A 17,147-nucleotide genomic window follows, 5' to 3' on the forward strand; every position below is an offset into this window, starting at 1 on the left:
TGAAAGGGGTGTCATTGGAAATGTCAGAATTGGAAAGAAGAGCTTCAGGATTTATCAGGATCCATTCTATTTTCTTATAGGTAAGAAATAAAGACCCAGAGAAGGAAAGTGTCTTGCCCAATGTCACACAGCACTGTGGATGACCAACTAGGAAAGAGACTTCAGCTCCCAAGGGCTGGCAAATAAAAAAGCAGTTGACTTTTTCTGTGTGGCTCCAGAAGCAGAGTTAGGGCGCTTATGGCAAGACGTACAAGGAGGTGGATTTTCATGGCAGTATAAAGAAGAGTTTTCTGGTGAACTGAGCATAATAGCGAGCTACTATGACTGTGAGCATTTAGGTCAAGGCTGAAGCGTGTCTCAAGAACCCCAGCCTAAGGAAGAGCCGGTCTGCTAAATCTCCTCCCACACAGTCTAAATACAGCGTTCTGGATGAGGCTGAGAGCAGCGCCGCCACCGCCCTCTGCTGGTGGAAACGCAGTAGCACAGCTTCCCCGGCTTGGCCACTGCACTGTCCTCTGACCAGTTGAGGCTTTCCAGATGAGAAGCAACCCTTTGGGATCTGAGAGCTCCCTGCTAGCGCTTCAGGAGAGGGGGTGGGGAGTATCCCTTGCACATATGTTCCAGAAGGCAGGAGGGGGAAGCAGAATGCCCCACCAGTGTCCGTAACATGGGAACAAAGCCCGTGAACCACCCTTGGGTGATCTCTGTGCTCCCTTCCGGTGCGCAGGGCCTCCAGAACTGACAGGGTGGGGACTGGGCACCGACCTGAGTGTCTGCAGACCTGGGTGTGGCCCTGGACATAGCCATTGTTCACTTCCCCCCTGGGTGACTTGAGCAAGTGCCCTCGCTTCTCGGGCTTTCACACTGATGGTGGGGTGTGCAGGGGGCAGGGGCTCTGACCACTGGAGAGGCTCATGGGTAGGAGCTCTCCTGTGGGACACAGCATGAAGCACACCATACTCGGTGATGGCCAGTGACCTCATCAGCCAGAGTCTGAGGTTAAGAGTTTGCACCGACCCCAGCCACCGCATCGGTTCTCATTTCCCCTCTCCCCCTTTTAGCCAGTAGCCTTAGCTCTTTCTCCTCAGACCTGCCTCAAGGAAAGTCCCCAAAGCATACTCAGAATGAGTATGATCAACAACATCTCCCACCACCTCACTTCTCCGGAGTATCGACGTGTAAAAAGCAGCAAGGTGTAGCACCAAAGGAATTAATCCCTAATGGTGGAGTTTCAGGTATGAGTCAGCTGAGGAGTCAGTGATCCTTTCACAAACCAGTAAGATCTTAGAGTCAAGAAAGGAGGAAATCTTCCCCTTCCCTTTTGTGCTGGCCAGACCACGGGCTGGAAGTACAGTATTGTTCTCAGGTCTATGAGCCATCCTTTAATTGGGAAATAGAGCAGAAGGTAATCTGAAGAAGGCAGCCATGATGGTGAAAATACTTCGGATCCAGCATGAATTGGAGTGTTCGTACCGCACCCCCCTTCCGTGTGCTCCAATTTCCCCTTCCAGTGTCTGCCTTCTGCTTTGCTGCTATTCCTTTATAAGGATTTCACAGTAACAGAGGGGAAACAAGCTTGTGTTACTTCTCCTTCCCCAGTCAGTTCAGCCTCTGCTTGGGCCTGCAAATCTGTCCCCTCCTCTAGCTTATCTTCCTAGAGAAAGCATACGTTTCCGAGGGCAGGAACAGCATTTTCCAGGAGCTGCCTTAGTGTCTGAAAAGAACCGGGGCTCAGGGGGAGAGTGTGGAGTCCTAGGTGCTGCTTCCAGCTCCGCTGCTTTTTTGCTGTGGGACCTTGTGCAAGTCAATTAACCTTTCTGAGCCCCAGTTCGCTCATCTCTAAAATTAGGGAAATAGTACCTCCCCCAGGGGAACAGTGAGAATTCCAGTAAGATGTTTATAAATGTGTTTGCAGACCATAAAACCAATATCTCTCATAGAATAATACACATAGATACACCCAGCCCCTGCAAGACAGCTTTGAATTCTGCCTCTCCCCATGTAACCTTAGGCAAGCCATTTATAAAATGGAGAGAATAAGCGAACACACATTTAAAGTACTTAGAAAAACACCAACAGTAGGTGCTCAGTAAATGTGAATTATTATTATGTCTCCTGGAAAGAGAATTCATTCAGCCGACTGATTTTTGCTGAGCAACTACTATGTGCCAGGCACTGTTAGAAGCACTTCGGGACGCGGCAGGGAACAAAACAGACAAAAACCCTGGCCTTCTTGGGGCCTACATTCCAGTGGGGGAGACTGACAATAGAGTATAATGGAAGATAAGGCTAGGAAGAGAAATCAGGGAAGGGGACAGGGATGTGGGAGGGTGAAGGGGCAGTTACAACCTTAAATAATGGTCGTCGGGTGCTCTGATTGGCTCGGCTTGACTTAAATGTTCCTCCTGGTCCAATCAGCTGTCTATGAGGGAGGGGATGTGAATCAGGCTCAGCTTTAATGTTCATTCTGATCCAATCGGCTTAGTGTGTGTGTGTGTGTGTGTGTGTGTGTGTGTGTGTTTATGTGTGTGTGGGGTGGGTGGGTGGGTGTGTTTGGGGAGGAGCTAACATGGCTGCAAACCTCCGCATCTATGAATAAGGGCCGTAGTAAGGGAGTCACTGTCAGCTGCACAGACACTCCAAGGGAGGACCCCTGAATTCAAGCAGAACCTTCTCCTTCTCTTCCTGGCCCACCTTGGCTTTCGACTTCCTAGAACCTATCTAGCTGAAGGTCTTCTCTTCAGCTATCGGGATTGAGGTGACAGAAGTTAAGGGAGCCACTTGAATAGCAAGGATAACGGCCCCCTTGTACCCCAGGTGTCACTGCCCCTTCCTAAGGCCTAATGTGCACGTGACATCCCCAGGAGAGTTGCTTAGCACCCATGTTGCTGGCCGCTAGCTCACCCTGCAGCCCCACGTAGGGTACAGCCCCTTCCCACCCAGTCTGTGGCCTGGGGCTCCACAGCACAGGGTGTGCGCTCTGGCAGACGAGGGAGCCCCAGTCTCTGTGCTTATGCGAGCCCTCTCTTCCCACTCTCACCCAGAGTCCCCAGGAGGTGGCTTGGGGGCAGGGGGCAACCACAGATGGTGTCCCAGGGATTGGCTGGTGGGGAGCCAGGGCCAAGCTCAGAAGAGCTGCCCACACGGTCTCCTGTGGGGGGCCCCAGACACACAGGCACTGCACCCTCAACCCCCAGCCTTCACGGCTGCATCCGCTGCTGTCCCACACAGACCAGGCCTCGCGGATTTATTGTTTGAGAATCAGAGTAGCCCCGGGTCACTGGAAAGATAATGGGTCTGGCTTGAGGCCAGGTGGCTGGCCTACGGGGGGCTGTGTTCCCCTCCCCACCCCGTCCCGCAGCCCAGCGCCGCTTGACAGTGGGAGCCAGCCCCTGCCCTGGCCCTGTGGGTGGGTGGGTGAGGGAGGGTAGGGACCCTCTGGAAAATGTCACCTGCTTCTCACTCATACATCCATTCCATCAATACTTCTTGAGAGTCTAGTCTGTCCTGTCCCCAGCACTGTGCTAAGTGTTGGGGATACAACAGTGACCAAAACAGACAGCGTCACGGAGCTCGCATTCAAAGGAGGGATTTCGTTGCTAAGTGGCCAGTGCCAAGCCCAGGGAGGGTCCTTGTCTGTGTCTGATAAGCAAATGGGTGGAGGTTCAATTTGTAACCATAGGCTGTCAGAGCGGGAAGGGCCCCGGTGTTTCAGTTCTGTCCCGCAGACACTCCTGAGCTCGTGTGCGGGGGGCCGTGCTAGGTCTGGGGTTGCGAGGATGGGTTAGGCACCTGCCCCACCCTCGAGATGCAGCCTCAGTGAAGCACTGAACCCAGTACGGGGAGCGAGGAGGGGGGGGGCGGGGAGGGGGCTGGGGAGGGACAGAGCACAGGGGTGGGGATTTTGCAGACGATAATGATAACTGAGGTTGGTTGAGTGCTTATTTGGTGCCAGGCTGGGCCGAGGGGGGTTACGGTTATTGTCTCCTGACGACACTGAAACGCTGGGAGGAAGGAACTTGCTCGGTCACGCAGCAGTGTGAGCAGAGCCAGAGTTAGAGGCCGGCCCCGGGAGCTCAGACTGTGTGCAGTCCGTGCCTTCACACATCACCTGGTCCCCCAGGATCACCCGACCTCAGCAGATGCAGCATAAAAGGGGCCTGGGATGGGGCAGGACATCTAAGAAGGGAGCCTGGGGGGGCTCAGTGGGTTAAGCATCTGACTTTTTTTTTTTTTTAATTTTTTTAATGTTTATTTTTGAGAGATAGAGACAGACAGAGCATGAGCGGGGGAGGGGCAGAGAGAGAGGGAGACACGAAATCTGAAACAGGCTCCAGGCTCTGAGCTGTCGGCACAGAGCCCGATGTGGGACTCGAACTCCAGAACCGCGAGATCACGACCTGAGCCGAAGTCGGACGCTTAACCGACTGAACCACCCAGACGCCCCTAACTCTTGATTTAGGCTCAGGTCATGATCTCACGGTTTGTGAGTTGGAGCCCCACATCGGGCTCTGTGCCAACAGCCCAGAGCCTGGAGCCTGCTTCGGATTCTGTGTGTCCCCCTCTCTCTGTCCTTCCCCCACTTGCGCTCTCTCGCTCTCTCTCAAAAGTAAAGGGATAAACATTAAAAATTTTTTCAAGATAAATAAACTTTTAAAAAGAATAAAACATAAAGGGGGTTTCAAGGCCATTGATGTCCCAGCGCCATTGCCTTGGAGGTGGGGCAGCCCCTGTGGCCTGGTGGACCAAGGCTGAGGGTCTGAGCCAGGGGTCCCCTGCCCTGCCCTCGGGTTCTCAGCTTCCGTGTGGGCAGTGCCGGCCCAGGACTGAGTCTTTGCAAGGAAGATGCCAGGCATTGGACCCTGCAGAGTCTGCACGCTCTTGATGGATGGTGGGCTCTCCCAGTGGACAATTCCAAAAAGACAAAGCAGAGGAGGGCCCAGCTCTGGGAAGTATGAATAGTGCCCGAGGATCCACTCCCACTACTGACAAAAGCAGCATCTGGGCAACTGGCAGCGTGTGGTTGGGGGGCATTATTTGATCCTGAATACAGACTGACATTGTATTTAGGGCCAGAGGGCATAAGAAGCATGCCTTATACTTCTTAGGTTTTATTTGTATCCCACACTCTGCTGAGAACCGTCCATGGTTTTCTCATTTAAGATGGAGGTGCTGATAAGCTCTTGGAGAAACAACCAGCATCCGTGAAACAAGGCAAACAATACAAGGCGGGGCTAAGTTGAAAAGCAGGGCAGCATCATGGTTAGGCCCAGAAAACCACAGAAGACCATACACCATGTGAATGGTACCCCTTTGATTTGTGCAGTGCACGACCCATGCAACTATACAGGGGATCTGGTTAGGTCCAGAGTTTGTAGCATTATTCTCATCCATATAGTTTATGGCATTCAACAAAAATTTCCTGAGATCCTACCCTCAGTCAGGCACAATTCCAGGCATCCGGGTTACAGGAGAGAACTAGGCCAAGCACCACCCCTTGTGTAGCTTATATTCTGATTCAGGAGTCACCCAGACTGAGGCTTGGGTTCTGGCCTTGCCGCTGTATTAATTGATCCCCATGAGCTTTGGTTTCCTTATCTGCAAAATGGACACAGTGATACGTACTTCATAAGGCTATTGTGACAAATAATTTAAGTGACACTTGATTTCAGGTCTGACACGTGGAAGGCCCTCAGTAAATGACAGCCAGCATTATCCCCAAGAGTGGGTTACGGGGAGAAGGGCTACTGAAGCTGATGGAAGACGGGGAATCACGAGACGTGGAGGAGTCAGACAAGATGTCTTAGCGGGAGCAGGAGGCAGGGTCACTCCTGAAGGATGGCCAGGGCATACAGAGGTCTTTTTATTTTTATTTATTTTTTTTTTTTTAATTTTTTTTTTCAACGTTTATTTATTTTTGGGACAGAGAGAGACAGAGCATGAACGGGGGAGGGGCAGAGAGAGAGGGAGACACAGAATCGGAAACAGGCTCCAGGCTCCGAGCCATCAGCCCAGAGCCCGACGCGGGGCTCGAACTCCCGGACCGCGAGATCGTGACCTGGCTGAAGTCGGAGGCTTAACCGACTGCGCCACCCAGGCGCCCCCTACAGAGGTCTTTTTAAAGATGGGTGTCCTGAGGAATGTGGGGGCGGGAAGTGAGGCAGTCGTGGGCCAGTGGGAACCCTCTCCCCCTGATTTGGGGACCATATTGTCCCAAACCAAGGGTCAGGACACACATGATCTGGCAAAGAAGCTCTGGGTTTCTTCCCAATGCGAGAAGCAGTCTGAGAATTCTGGGAATTAGGGAGATTTCTTGTATTTTATGAGGATCTGAGACATAACATTTAACACCGGGTCTGTCTCTTGACAGTCTGAAAAGTAGAACCCCAATAGAGCTGAACAAACTGGGGGGTGAGATTGGGGGAGCGCAGGTGGGACCAGGGTGCGGGCCCCTCCAAGGCCAAACAGATAACCTGGATCTGATGACGTACGGACAAGGCACATGATGCAGTGAGGATTCCTGTTGCTAGCGACAGAGGTCACGCTGGCCCTCTTAAGCAGACAGGGACTGGGGGGCCTTCCCAGGTTCAAGGGGCTGGGGGCGATGAAGAACCAGACTTGGAACGCTGAGAGGCACCAAGTCAGCCCCTGAGGGTCCCGAGCAGCAAGTGGAGTCAGTCATCTGCCATCCCAGGTGGGAGGTCTGATTGGCCACACCGGGTCACATGCCCCTCCTTGGCCAGCAAAGGACCCTGGGTAGGAAAGGCCCCTCTTCACCTCTCATCACAGAAGGTGAGGTGCTACATCCCATCAGTGGAGTATCAGCGGGAGGCCCCCCCCCCCCACCAAATCAGGAAAGGAACTTGGATATCCAACAGCCCAAATTCCTACAAATGGTTACAACCATGGAAGCTTCTGGAGGGGCCGTAGGATGAAAGCGATAATTATGGAATGCCGACCTCACCCTGGGGTTCGAGAAGAGCCAGGCACCAAGGAGACAAATTGGAAGGCTGCTGGAGTACCTCAGGGGGGTGTGGGCGCCATGGGTCTGGAGAGGAAAAGGCAGATGTGGAGGCATCTGTGGGGCTTAACTTACCAGAGGCCTCGGGAATCCTCTCTGAATGCTGAGAGGTACCCTGACTCTCAGGGGCTTAGCGCACAGCTGTCAGAGCTCTAGAGGGTCACATGGTCCCAGGCAGACATTCAGACGTCCCCATGCTGATCACCAAGAAGGATCACGGGGCTCAAGTGGGACGTGGTGAGCCATTAGCCATGCCGACTGTAGAGACAGAAGTCCTGGGGGTGGCAAGTGGACCACGTGTTTGTTATGTGGGGCCCTCCAGAATGCCTCCACTCTTCAGAGGGAGAGACTGAGGCCCAGAGAGGCAGGAACTTGTCCCAGGCCACAAGCCAGTGAGCGGCAGGACTGAGATAAAGCCCAAGTCAGGAGACTCCCAGGCTACTGGCCTTTCCAGTAGCAGCCCTCGAACCTCGAGTGGACTGGACAGAAATAATAACCCCGACTGAGTTTCATTTCACACCGCAGGAGACATATGCAGGGATGTCGCAGCAAGGACCTCAGGCCAGCACGTTCCCCTTTCTCTCCTCCTTCTGTGGCCCAGACAGCAAATGGAAGGGATTTTTATATTCTTGACAACATCCCCTTGGAACATACCAGAAGGCCAGGGGTAGGGAGTCTCTGTTGAGACGACCCCTGGTCTATCAGACACTCAGGCCTCTGGGCCAAGAAGCAGAGGGCTGGGGCGCCCGGGTGGCTCAGTTGGTTAGGCGTCTGAATCTTGGTTTCCACTCAGGTCATGATCTGGTGGTTCTCAAGTTCAAGCCCCGCATGGGGCTCCATGCTGACAGTGTGGAGCCTGCTTGGGATTCTCATTCTCTCTCTCTTTCCCTCTCCTTCTTCCTCTCTCTCTCTGCCCCTCCCCTGCACGCTCTCTCTGCCTCTCTGGAAATAAATACATAAATTAAAAAAAAAGCAGAGCTCCTGACCTTGCCTAGGCTTCACCTCAGGGTCGTCCATGCCCCCATCCCTCCCCGGGCTGCACCCATTTGGGGCGGGTCTCCACCAGGGCCCTCTCTGTGGCAGGGCCTCTGGGGAGTGGCACCAGGCTCACAGAAGGAGGCCTGCTTGGGGTCAAGAAACGGGGAGCCCCTGCAGAGCCTGTGTGGTCGACCCCATGGAGCTCCCCCACCTTCCGGGAGAGCGGGGCTCTGTGGCAGGGAGGAGAAGGCCAGGCCCCCGTGCTCCTGCTGACGGCCTCGAGAGGGTGTGAGCACCCTCTTTTGGTTTTCTGCCTGAACGAGAAATGGGTTTTTCTATTCATTCAAAGCTATGTCTTTCCCCGCAATTTGCACAGATGCCGTCTTCTGTTTTGTACTTTTTTGTATTTTTCGTGTGTTTTTGCCATTTCTGTTACATTTCCAGCGGTTCACGGGTTTCTGCCCACATCCTCCTTCCCCACAGTGGGACACTGGGACGTGATGGGGGACTGGGATGCTGGAGACCTCTTTCCTCTGCAGCCTCTCCCCCACGCCCTCCCCCATCACGCTTAAGGCCTGGGAGACCAGGAAGCTTGCTCCTTGGGCTGGGGGGCCCTCCCCGACCTCCCTCCGGCTCCTGGGCTCCCTGAGTATGACATAGCTCTTACTCTGCCGTGACTGCCTGGCCCATCTGGGTCCCGCTGCAGCCCATTCTCCTGTGTTAAACCATCAATGGCTCCCCTTGCCATGGGGTAGAGTCCAGACTCTTTCCCAAGGCCAGCAGCTTCCTAAACCATCTGGTCTGGGCCTTCCTCTGAGGCCTTGTCTCTCTCCGCTTACTTGGCCTTCCCAAATATACCCGGGCCTTTCAGGTGCTTGTCCTTCTGTGTCTTCAGCATTCCCCAGGCTGTCCCTGGCTGTGTGCTCTCAGTCCTTTGGATCTTCAGCACCTCCTCTGGGAAGACCTTCCTGATTGCAGGGTCTCTAGTTCTGGTCTCTCCTCTGTGCTCCCATAGCTTCCCCTCCCCACCCCCCACATTCCCCCTGCCAAAGCACAGGGCACCAATTGTCTGGTTCTTTGTCTTGTCTCCCCCAGTAGGTTAATAACAGCCAAGGGCAGAAACCCACCCCCAGGACATCCCATGAGAGTTCTCAGGCACAGTAGGTTTGGAGTTTCCCTATCTTCTGTATGTGTTTTAGCACAGGGGGTTTTAAAAGGGGCCAGTAATCGAAACTGCAGAGACAAGCATTAGGCCCCTCCCCAGTACACACACACACACACACACACACACACACTCACTCACTGGTCACTCAACATCTTCTATCCCAGACTCAGGGAGCCTCTTGTCTCTTCTCATGGAGTCTGTAAATGGATACCGCCTAGGATCGTGGACAAGGGAGGCCTGGGAGCCTGGGAGCCTGGGCCTGGGAGAACTGTGTCTCCCACAACTGAAATACCAGAAGCGACAGGATTCCTTACTGCCCTTCCCCACACAAACCCCCTGCCCCCCAGAGCCTCTCCCCCCTCCTCTGCGGGCACACACGCATACACACGTGCAAAGCACCAAGGATCTTAACTGGAAAAGTCAGCCAACCCTTCTCATCTTGAGAAACACAAAGATAAAAGAAGAGAAGGAAAAAAATCAAAACAGGAAGTCATGAAGTTAGGAGGCTTCCTGAGGTCCTGCCATGAACTTGTCTGTGTCTGGATGAACTTTAGAGCGTTCACAACCCTTATCCCGCACTCTGCCCTTTGACTCTGGGTCTACCCCTGACGCTCAGCCCCAGATGTGGTCTCTCAAGGTCATAAGAGCAGAAGTATCCAGAATTATCTCCCAGCCTAGGGACAGGAGGGAGCATTTGTCTATTCCCTGGGTGATATTTCTAGGTGCTGAGGATGGGAAGGGGAGTCGGGGTGAGGGAACAGCATGAGCAAAGGCCCAGCGGTGGGAAATAAGGTGACAGTCATTCACCCAGCTTGAATTCTTGCTATGAGCTGGGCACTGAATGAGGCCCCAGACATGCCTTTATCCAGGTCACTGACCTCGTGGTGCTCATAGGCTGGTGGCAAGGATGAACCAGGAACAAAGGCCATTTAGGCAGCAGAAGCATTGGAGGCAGGGACGTGGAGGTGTGTGTATCAGCATAGTGAGGCACCAGCAGCGGGGTGAGGGAATCTGTCAGAGCAGGACCAAGCTGGGACTACAGCAATGGCTTTTATGTCTGAACAAGTTGGGCTTTTCGAGTCTAGGCAATAGGGAGCCATTGAAACTTATGGAGCAGGGGAGTCGTGGCAGCAGAGCCGGACTCTAGGCGAGATTTTGTAAGATGAATTGGCAAGAGAACTGAAGAGGGTAGACACTAGAGGCAAGCAGACAAATCGGGGTCCCACCTCAGGAATCTCACGGAACCGTCCTGGAAGCTCTAATGTGAATTAAAGCCCTCCGCCCAAAATAGATCTCCTAGCAGACTGCCTGAGAATCTGAAAAGCCGGAGAGTGCCCCTGTGGGCCAGACGGCTTTCTCTAAAAGGTTCCTGTCAGTGTGCACATAGGTGACCGGCAAGATAATGGGACTGACCCATTATCTCCCAGTGTCGTCCTTAGAAGGCTTTCGCTTATTGGATTAACTGGCCGCGGAGATCAGGGCCCTGAAGTATGGGACGTGAGACCAGTGCGTTCTGATTGGGATGGAGACAGGGAAGGAGGAGAGTCAGAGGCCTGGACGGAAACGGCCACGTGGGTTGTGTGTGCATGCGTGTGTAAACGTGTGTGTGCACGCAAGCGTGTTGGGGACTGTCACTAGCAAATTAGGGGAGCACCCACACTTTGGATGAAGGGCACACAGTGTTCGGAGCAAGAGACACCCCGCTTGCCCCCACCGGAAGGGCCGTGGTGGCAGTCAGAGCTCTGAACCTGCACAGACTTGTCCTGGCTGTCACTTCCGGGTGCGGTGACCAGGGACAACTTTCCTTCTTTGTCCAGCAGCACTTCCCCGGGCAATATTCATTAAGTACCTGTATGTGTAACTGCTTTGTGAGGTGTGAAGGGCTGAGAGTTGGGAGCAAGGCTTCCTTCTGGCCCAGGGCCAGGACACAGGGGGCCTGACATTTGCCCAAGGCCTTGAGGAGAAGGACTACGCTTCCCATTTTCCGATGACCCTCTCTTATTTAATACCAACTTACATCTGGAGGAGAGAGAGCAGAGAAGACTGCAAGCAGCCGAATTGGGGGGTCTGGGAGGCATGGGACAGCGCATGGCAGAGGGAGTGTGATGACTGACTGGGTGCCCTGCCCAAAGATGGCTCCCCCACCAAAGCTTGGGATTCCTCTGTTAGACCACCCATCCCCTGGCTCAGCATGCCCCATGCCCTGGGCCCCCCTTTTATTTATTTTTTTAATGTTCATTTATTTTTGAGAGAGAGAGAGAGCACATAGGGGAGGGGCAGAGAGAGGGAGACAATGGATCCCAAGCAGGCTCCACGCTGACCGAGAGCCCTATGTGGGGCTCGAACTCACGAACGGTGAGATCATGACCTGAGCCGAAGTCGGACGCTTAACCGACTGAGCCACCCAGGCGCCCTAGGGCCCTCCTTTAAATCACCCATCGCCTGATGTGACTGTTACCTTCCTATTTGCTTTATCTGTGCTTTCTGCAGATGAGCCTATAGTAAGTGTACGGTGATGTTCTTTGATTCCGTGGTGTCCTTACCACAGCCCCCTGCATCCCAAGGGTAACTTTGGGAAACTCTCAGGTAACTCTGACAGCCCAGCGGCCTCTGACCCGGTCTCAGAATGCATGCCTGTTACCAGTTGTTCCCTGAAGCCCCGGCAGAATATGGAACCCCTACGGTCGCAGTTCCCAAACTTGTTGCCCATTGGAACACTTGGGGATCTTTAAAAAATACTGATGTCTGGCTCCCCCATCCCAGTCATTGTGATGAAATCCATAAGGGGGCAACCTGGGCATTGGGATTTTTTTTTTAACTTCCCAGGAGATTCTAAAATATAACCATGTTTGAGCCTCACTAGGGAGAGGGGAGAGACTTGAGTGAGGGAAGAGGGGAGGGGTCTTCGAGCGCAGATTCAAGGGGATTCACAACAGAGTTGCCAGCCAGCCCCTCCTGAGAAGGTCACGAGACACTCTAAGGTCCTACTTCCGATCTGTGACCACTTTTGTCCCTGATTAGCAAATGTCTCACCTACGGTCTGAAACAGGAGGCAGCAGAACGGAGGTGGCCTCAAGGCAGATAACGCTAAGTGCACACTCTTATCCCCGTGCCTCCCAGCTCCTCACCTCCAGCAAATCAGTTCAAGAGCTCAGTTTTCTTATCCCTAAAGTGGATTGTTAGGGGAGGGTTAGAAGCATTTGATAAAACTCGGCAGGGTTGTTACGAGATTTAAATAAAACGGTGTACGTAAATTGCTCAGCACAAGGCTTAGGGCTTAGCAAGCCCTTGTCGAATGATCTGTTATTACCGTCCTTGTCATCATTAGTGTTGCCGTCCCACGTCTTTCTGACAGCAGACTGTGTGACTCTCTATGTTCTGTCCGGGTACCGGAGGCAAGGCGCTCTGGTTGCAGGCCAGCCTTGCTTCATACAGTAAAAAGTGCAGCCACGAAGAATTATAATGAGCGATTGCCCAGTGGGGTAGGACTCTGGGAAGCCCAGAGGGCCACGTTCAGGGTCACTCAGCGGGTGAAGTGAGTGCCCGAACTGGGCCTGGAAACCCTACCTCCTGCTCCAAGTCTGTCCTTGAAGCCGCGCTGAGCTGATCCCCCAGGTAAGAAATGTTTTGCTTCTGTGTACAGAATTCAGCTTTGCAGCGATGGGAAACTCTAAGAGGCTAAAGGTTGTTTTGAAAGTATCTTGTGGTCCAGTCAGTTCACTGGGTTCAGATAAGAGCCTGGACGGAGGCCCAGAGCCTCTGCAGCTCCCCCTGGGCAGCCCTTCCAAGGGAGCGCCTGGCCCTCCACGGCCCGCATGCACGCTGTGCCCTCTGCAACCTGCTTTCAGTTAAATAGGCAGTTTTATTCCATTTCGGGGAGTTTGTTTCCCCCAAAAACATTTGTGGGGTAACAAAGGAGTAGAGAAGGCTGTGTGAGCAAACATATTTATGTTCCACAAGCCATGTAAATCTGGGAGACACGAGTCTGTATCTCACTTCTGGAAGACCTATGTGGTCACAACCAGAGGGAAATACTTTTCAGTCAAAGTTACGGAGCATGTCGGTGTGTGCTTTTAATAACGTCTATCTTTTTGATAAAAATTGTAAATGTCCTGGGGAAGAATTGGAAACCACGAATGTGCAACTAGCCAGACATTGCCACTATTAACATCTTGATGGATTTTCTTACAGACTACGTGGGGTCTTTTGTTTGTCTTTAATTTTTTAAATTTATGTATTTATTTTGAGAGAGAGAGAGAGAGCATGTGCAGGGAAGGGGCAGAGAGAGAGGGAGAGAGAGAATCCCAAGCAGGCTCCCCACCATTAGCATAGAGCCTGCTGTGGGGCTCGAACCCACAAACTGCGAGATCGTGACCTGAGCCGAAACCAACTGTTGGGAACTTAACTGACTGAGCCATCCAGGTGCCCCAGACTGGGTGTTTTTTTGTTTGTTTGTTTGTTTTTAGTTTTTTTAATGTTTATTTATTTTTGAGAGGACAGAGATAGAATGCGAGTGGGTTAGGGGCAGAGAGAGAGGGAGACACAGAATCCGAAACAGGCTCCAGGCTCCAAGCTGTCAGCATGGAGCCTGACGCGGGACTCGAACTCACGAGCTGTGAGATCGTGAGCTGGGCTAAAGTCAGATGCTCAACTGACTGAGCCACCCAGGCGCCCCACTATGTGTTTTTTAATAGATGGGGAACGCTGTATGGGTATAACTTGCTTCTGACTGTTTCACTAACCATTAGTTCTTGAGAAATTCCCAAGTCATTAAATATTCTTTCAAAATACGATTTTCAGTGACCTCATAATATTCTGTAATGTTGGTGTCCTATAACTCCTTTGGGCAGTGCTCCACCGTTGGGGACTGATTATACTGTTTGCTATGATGAATAACCATGCGGTGAACGTCTTGGCGTGCTTGGCTGCTGATTTTCCTGGGATGAGTTCCCAGAGTGGAGTTATTGGCCAAAGGCTATGAACCTTTCAAAAGTCTTTGCGAGACTAGGTCAAATGCACCTGCAGGAAGGTTGCCCTACTTCACACCCCCTTCCACCGCACAGAGAGGCCTGTGTGCCAGCCCCTACTAACTCTGTCTTTTGGTCAATGAGGTATATTTGAGACACGACCCGCCGCCCCCCAGAACCTGGCTCCTCCTTGAAAAGACTCAGGGTGGATGGCAGCCGCCACCCCACATTTGATGTTGAAGGTCTGTCTCCGTGCAGGGGCTGGATTTGTTCTTTGAGGCTTCCGGGATAAGGTCCGCACCAACGGCATGAAGATTTCCCTAGTGATTATAGGATTAGAGACTCCAAGGAACGGACTTCCCCTCCTCACCCCAGGGAGCAAGGTCTGTGCCTCAGTTCTGTTGAGGCTGAAGCGCTCTTTGAGGTTCAAAGACCAGACGGCAGGTTAGACCCCTACCACGGGGGCAGTTCTGTGAACTGACCATCTCCACAGTGATGCTGACATTATGAAACACTGAAAAGCCTTGACTCTGCTCCTTAGACGCTTTCTGAACCTCCGCTCCCTCAGCTGTAAAAGGTGTTATGTGAGGATAAAATTTGATCTCAGGAGGGGTCACCGTTAGCATCAGTGTGTCAGGATGAGAGTGTAGAAGGCAGTGTGGTGTGGCAGTTACTAACCAGACCTGCGCTGGGTCTCAAGTCGTCCCCCCCCCATACGGAAATGGGAACAGGGGGCGCCTTGGGGGCTCGATCGGTTAAGTGACTTCGGCTCAGGTCATGATTTCACAGTCTGTGACTTCACAGACATTGGAACAGAAAACAGTGGCGTTTGGGGGGGGTCTGGGGTGGGGATTGTTCCCATGTAAGAAAAAACCCAACAGAACCAGCTTCCTTTAGAACGCCTAGTGTGTGCATTTTTATTTATTTATTTGGGCTTTAATTTTTATGTCCATTGGAGTGATAATTGTCCAGAGTTCATAAAGCCCAGGGCTACTTTGAGGTCTAGGGTACAAGTGGCTTGTATCGGCTTGTGAGAGCCCGTTGCCACGCCGATTGGTCAACATGGCCGTTATTAAAAACCAAGTTATGCAAACTTGCAATTAAATAAATTATATCAGAAACAGAGGTACTGAATGTTGATAACTCATTACTCCCTGGTTACTTTACCACTCTCTGTGCTCTTGAGGAGACTGGTGTCTATTATACGCACATGGTAGAAAGCTTACGTAATGGGTCTGTTGTGAGGCTTTTCTGACTCTACTTTTGGTGACATCACCCTAGTAGATTACAATTAGCGTAGTGGGAATATTTTTGCCACTGGGATTGGCAAATGCTCCAAACCAGGGCCTTTTTCCCTCGGAGAACCAGTTAAACAGTTACCAGCACACGACTGCCTGTAACCAATCCCTCTCCCCCTTTGCTACACACCCCGAGGGGAACTCTGTTCCTTGCTTTTAGCTGTTTCTTTTTGCACTTATCCCCATATTTCTTAATTATATGCTTTCACTGCCTTGTCTGGATTTTTTTAAATCTTAGACATTGTGTGTTGACTTCCTATTATGGAATTTGAGGATCTGGCTCTCTTCCAGCTCAGTCTCCCCTCTTACTACACACACACACACACACACACGCACACACACACACGCACACGCACTTTCCCTACCTCTGTGCCCCCAGTATGTTATAGTGTAACTCTTGTTTAAATAAATATCCAGGATTTATATTATTACAACTATGTAAATGTTGTACATAAATCATTATCACTATGATTTACATTCGCTTTCTTATACAGCCTTCTTCCTGGGGTTAATAATTGTGTTTTTTAATTTACTTGATTTCTCCATAGAACAATGGTTTTCAGACAATTTTTTCTTAGCAGTGGAACTCGTGTTGCAAACAAAATGTTATGTAGAACCCTACGATATAAACAGGAAAAGCAGGGTTGCCAGGTCGAAAGTGGGGGGATCTTCCCTTGAGGGCTGCTATTATGTGCAGCCAACCAAGTCACACACTGCACAACCCTAGGGGGTCACCGTTCACATAAGCAACAATGTGATTTAGTCCTGACAGTCGTAATTCCCCACCCCACTGGGGAATGTCTCCATTGTGTAAGGCGAGGTCCACCTGGGGTGTACATTACATCAGGATCATTCTCAGCTTTAAAAAGACGAATTCCTTTCCCAGTGCAGGGCTCTGACCTCGCCCCATTCTCAGTGGACTCCAGTGATGCCGCTTAACCTGTCCGTCCGGTGCATCACCCACACAGGCTGCTGGCCAGAAGCTGCTTTTAGCTGATGGCCACCTATCGACTGACTCGGTGCCCCTCAGATTTGCCTAGGCTGGGCCGGGCTGGGCGCCAAAAGCTTAATGCAGAAGATTTGCTCGGGGACCGCTCAGATGCAGCCTTTGGGATCAGATGTTAGGGACGGCTCTGTCAGAGGGGGGTGTGAGCTGTGGGAGCAGACAGCGCAGTGCCTGTCTGCCCTTAGAGGTCAGACTGCACGAGGGGAGTTGGCCAAAATGAGCAGAGTGGCCTTCGAAAAGCTTAGCCTTGAGGGTTACCCCTCGGCAGGAACCCCTGATTGGCCTTCCGCCGGGTAAACTCGTGTGAGTTGCTTAAGCTCTCTGGGCCTGAAGGTCCTCATACCTGAATCACAGGGTGTGTGAGAGCCAAAAGAAGATCATGTGTAACCCTGACCAAAGCCATGGTCACATGTGGCTCAGTCTCTGCTTAGAGTCTCGTTTTAAATTTTTTTTTTTTAACGTTTATTTATTTTTTTGGGACAGAGAGAGACAGAGCATGAACGGGGGAGGGGCAGAGAGAGAGGGAGACACAGAATCGGAAACAGGCTCCAGGCTCCGAGCCATCAGCCCAGAGCCCGACGCGGGGCTCGAACTCACGGACCGCGAGATCGTGACCTGGCTGAAGTCGGACGCTTAACCGACTGCGCCACCCAGGCGCCCCTAGAGTCTCGTTTTAAAGAAATAGCCGGGCAGCCCAAAAGTCATTAAAATA

At 52.1% G+C, this 17,147-nt stretch overlaps 1 protein-coding gene across 3 annotated transcripts in view; it reads left to right on the forward strand.

Moving 5' to 3' along the window:
• The window catches only part of CORO2B (coronin 2B), a 134,406-nt gene that overhangs the window by 92,089 nt on the left and 25,170 nt on the right, over nucleotides 1-17,147 (forward strand). The window lies entirely within an intron of this gene.

This window comes from Puma concolor, chromosome B3 (genome assembly GCF_028749965.1).
Source record: "Puma concolor isolate L17-30 chromosome B3, mPumCon1.1.hap2, whole genome shotgun sequence".
NCBI lineage: Eukaryota > Metazoa > Chordata > Mammalia > Carnivora > Felidae > Puma > Puma concolor.